The sequence below is a fragment of the Budorcas taxicolor genome, chromosome X, assembly GCF_023091745.1.
Source record: "Budorcas taxicolor isolate Tak-1 chromosome X, Takin1.1, whole genome shotgun sequence".
Lineage (NCBI taxonomy): Eukaryota > Metazoa > Chordata > Mammalia > Artiodactyla > Bovidae > Budorcas > Budorcas taxicolor.
Genome location: NC_068935.1, coordinates 40,408,597 through 40,413,763, shown reverse-complemented (window position 1 = coordinate 40,413,763; position 5,167 = coordinate 40,408,597).

Genomic DNA, 5,167 nt, shown 5'->3' with positions numbered 1-5,167 from the left:
ATAGATCTTACTATGGACCTGTGTTGGTCTTCCATTAGCTCTAAAGGCAAAAAAGAAGGAACCCATCTCTTTCTTGAACAATGACACTGCAGTCTTACTCATGGGAAGAATGTGGGCTTTGTGATGGGGCCAAAAAAATTATTAGCAGCACAGAGGACATTTATCGAGTCTACGTTCAGATAATGCATTTGGCTTGGTCCCCTCCGCTCTTCAGCTCGCCTTCCCCCAGCTTGTGTAGCAAGAACTAAGAACTGATATTTCTAATGCTGTCCTTCTGAGCCTTCAGGCAGAAAAGAAAAACAATGATGGCAATAGCTTCCTCTAATAGAGTGCTGCCTTGCTAAATGTCAGACGCTACACGTACTTTCATTTGTTTTCCACACTAAATCCTCCTTCCAAGCCTATGAGACAGAAATTATTATCCTCATTCTCCAGATGAGGAAAATGAAGCTCAGAGAGCCCAGCTGGGTCACCTAATGACACAGGCATTTTGTTCTGGTCTAACTTCAACTGCATGTGACTTCAACTACACCCATGGTTCTCAACCTCAGTTGCACGTTAAAATCACCTGGGGAGTATTTTATCTTCTCTCTCTCTTTTAAACAAGTTATTGAGATATAATTCACACCATACAATTCACTCAATTCAATGACTATAATATATTTACAGATATGTGCAACCCTCCCCACAGTCAATTTTAGAACATTTTCATCACCTTAAAAAGGAATCCCATACTCATTAGCTATCACCCTGCTATTCCTCCATTCTTCATCCCTAGCTCTAAGCAGCCACTGATGTACCTGCTGTCTTTCTAGATTTCCCCATACTGGACTTTCATATGAATGGAATCATATAATAGTTGGACCTTTGTGACTGGCTTGTGTCACTTAGTATAATGTTTGCCAGGTTCATTCAAATTGTAGCATATATTCATCTGCCTTTCCTTTTTATGGCTGAATAATATTCCATTGCATGGCCATACCACATTTTATCTCTTCATCCATTGATGGACATTGGGTGGTTTTCACCTTTTGGCTTTCATGAATAGTGCTGCTAAAAACCATTCATGTACAAGTATTTGTGTGGATATATGTTTTCATTACTCTTGGGTATATGCCTGAGAGTGAAATTGCTGGTCATATGGCAACTCTTTATTTTAATCAGTTAAGGAACTACTAGACTGTTTCACCTGGAGAGTTTTTAGAATATACTTATGCCCTGCCCACCCCTCCTATCCCTCACTCTTTGAGCAAATTAATCATACTCCCTGGGGTTGGGTCCTGTGTGTGTGTGTGTGTGTGTGAAGTCGCTCAGTCGTGTCCGACTCTTTGCGACCCCATGGACTGTAGCCTACCAGGCTCCTCCCTCCATGGGATTCTCCAGGCAAGAGTACTGGAGTGGATTGCCATTTCCTTCTCCAGGGGTTCTTCTCGATCCAGGGATTGAACCTGGGTCTCCTGCGTTCCAGGCAGATGCTTTAACTTCTGAGCCAGGTCCTAGTTGATTCTAATAATTCCCTCCCTCAATAGATTCCAGAGTGCACCCAGCATGGAGCACTGCTGCGCTATACCATGACCTCAAGGATATTTGCTATTTGACAATACTGAGGATTATCTATTTTTGAAGAATTATTAACTATAAGGATTCAACAAGAAGCCAGTGCTTCAATATTTATTTATTAGCTAAGCCAACCACCCTGATGACTCATGATTCTCAGAAGAGAATGTTTGACTAGAACATTCAAGGCTTGTAGCTCTCTTTGCTGTCACCAAGGCTGATGTTCAGAGCAGGAAGACTGGAAAGCAAATATTGAGCTGGATTTTCAATGTGCTGAGAAGGTATTTTTTTCCTACACACTGCTTGTCGCAGTGACTAGAATGACACTATGAAACATTCCTTCACTGGGGTCTGGAAAAATTACAGGTCTTCAAGAGTCCTTAAGAAAGTGCAAAGCTCCCTGGTAGAAAGGAAATCGACAGGGAGGGAGAGAGAGCCAGGTGAAGACAGGACTTCTTTTTGGTTAAGAGGCCAAGGGAGGGGAAATTGGCTATATATTATAGTCATTGAATTGAGCGAATTGTATGGTGTGAATTATATCTCAATAAAGTTGTTTACAAGAGAGAGAAAAGATAAAATACTCCCCAGGTTTGCCTTCTCTCCACCCCTCTCTGCCCTCAGGCTGTCCCATGCCCCCACATTGCTGCAGGGTGAGATACTTTCTGACTTCGCCAGCAGGGGACACTGGGTTCAGGAATGGAGTGTGGGGGTGGGGGTGTGTGAGGAGGGCCAAAAAGACATCCTGGATTTCATCATCCCACCCAAGGACAACTCTCCCTTGTTTGGCTCAGCTTGGTGCCTGGAGATTTACAACTGAAGATTTAAAAAATATTTCCAGGAGTGTGTTTATAGCAAAACATGTTGAATCAATTGCTTATTATGAATTCTCTGTTCACTTCGTACTGTTTCCAGGCCTTTGCCCTTTTGTCCCTTCTTTTCAATTTGTTTCAGAAAAAGAAATGCCACGCTTTTGAGATTTCAGGATTTCTCCTTTGTAACATGGGGGTCTGTAGTTTAAGTAGGTACAGAACACGTTCCCATATGCTGGTTACAATTTTTAATACTTAAAAACATTTGGGAGATACTATCATCTCTATATACAAATGAGAAAACTGAGGCTTAGAGATGGTTAGGTGACTTATCCAAAGACACACTAGTAGTGTTAGGCAGAAATGGAACTAGACCTTGGGCCTCCTCATTCCATGTTCTTTCTGTTCTACTCTGCCTAGGTGGATATCCACTGTGCCTTAAAAAGCATCTGTAAGTGAAAGAATCAACCCCAAATATTATTTTGTGAGTCTGTTTTCCCTTCATATTTCTTCAATACCTGAACTTTTCATAGCAGTGAAGAGTAAAAAGTATCAGTAAGAGACATTAAGGGGCCAGCTGCGTTCCTGTAGCACGAATTTATGATGGAACTAATTATTGTTGCTTGTTTTTACTATTTACCAGTATCATTTAATGTAAAAGTTCTCAAACTTTCTCAAGGTCCTGAATCTTTCTGGAAATGTAAATACAAAGGGTTGTCTATTCAAATAAATGCATATATATAGTGCAAGTCAGAGAGATCACGAAGCCCATCTTTGGACCCTAGGTTATGAACCCGTAGAGAGACTAAGATTAGGAACAGAAAAAAAAGAAAGAAAGAAAGAAACATGACTGTAGTTGTCCAGGATTGAAGATTAGCAAAACAGATATGACAGAAGTTACACGGTAGAGAAAACTTCAATTGGAATGTTTGACAAAGTAGAGCATTGAATTTGGGCTAGAGAGAAAAATAATGAAGCTAGAAAGTGGCTGCTGCACTTTGAGAATGAAGATGGAGGATGAGAATTAAAGTCTTGATGGAACCAAAAAGCACGATGATTAGGAGTCAGTCGTGTCCGACTCTCTGTGAGTTCATGAACTGTAACCCACCAAGCTCCTCTGTCTGTGGGACTTTCTAGACAAGAATACCGGAGTGGGTGCCATTTCCTCCTCAGGGAATCTTTCTGACCCAGAGACTGAACTCCAGTCTCTTGCGTCTTCTTTATTGGCAGGCAGAGTCTCTACCACTGAGCCACCTGAGAAGCCCTGTACAAAGGAACAGGAGATCGTGACTAGGGACTGAGGGTAGTCTCAGACGGAGACGTGTCTGAGGTGGAGCTCTCTCCTCTGAGCTTCACAAACATATATTCAATTGCCTACTTAGCATCTCCACTTGGATATCTTAACAGAATTCTCAATTTCCACCTTCCTCCTCAACCTATTTCTCTTCCAAGATTTCCTGTCTCAGTTATTGGCATTACCCAGTTCTTGAAGCCAAAAACCTGGGTCGTTTTTGATTCTTCTTTCTCCCTCCCACATCCAGCCCATCAGCTAGTCCTGTCAATTGCACTCCCACCATATACACTATGCCCATCAGCTTTTCCTCATCTCCCTTGTTGCCAGTCTAGTTCAGAACAGGCACATCTCTCACTTTGACTGCTGGACTAACCCTTTAACTGCCCTCTCTGCATTCAAAATTGACCCCGCCCCCCGCAACCCATTGCATCTTCCACCAAATGGCTAGAGGGACATTTTTAAAATGTAAAGTACAGGAACTTCTCTGGTGGTCCAGTGGTTAAGACTCTGCACTTCCAATGCATGGGGTGAAGGGTGAGGGTTCCATCCCTGGTTGGGGAATGAAGATCCCACATGCCTCTCAGTGATGCCAAAAAGAGAAAAAAAAGTTAAAACGTAAAGTGCATATTACTTTTCTGTTTAAATCCTTTTGCTGAGTTTCCATTCTCTTCATGATAAAACTCTAGCTCTTTTACATGGCTTGGAGATGTCCCTGGATCCTCCCTTGCCTTATCTAGCACCTGATCCTCCATACCATCACTCAGTAATCCTATTGGCTCTTTCTCCAAGCCACCTTCTCTGTTACCTCCAGAGCAGGAAGTACTTCACCTGTCACCTGGATTGCTGCAATAGACTCCTATCCAGTTTTCCAGACTCCACCCCTGCTTTCGGCCTCCCCGGTCTATTATCAATGCGGCAGCTGTTCTGATTCTCCTAAGACATAAGCTAGACCTTGCCACTGTTAAACTCTACAATGACTTTCTTTTCTATTCAGAATAGGATAAAATCCAAAGCCTTTATGTTCACCTACAAGGCCTTAAGTGTCCTGGCTACCTACTGCCCCTCCTTCCTCTATTCCTCCTTCTCTCTCACTTCTGCCTCAGGGCCCTTATGCCTGCTCTTCACTCTGGTTGAAATGGCCACATTCTGTGTGGGCATGACTCATTCCTTTCACTTATACCAATGCAGGAAATAAGATATCATCTTTTTGGTGAGGCCCTCCCCAGTCACCTTACTTAAAATGGTAACCAACCTGCCCCTTCTGCTAATTTCCCTCCCTGCACTGGCACTTCCTGTCCCCTTCGTTGCTTGATTTGCATCCATAGTACTTAAAACTATCATTCAGATTGTTCATCAGATCTCTCCTCCCACTGGAATATATGCTACAGGAGGGCAGAGTGTTATCTGCTTTGTATGACTGTATTCTCAGTCAGCAGAACCATGGCTGGCACACTGTAAATTCTACATCAGTGTATTGTGAATCAATGGAAGCTGAAAAAAACAAAAA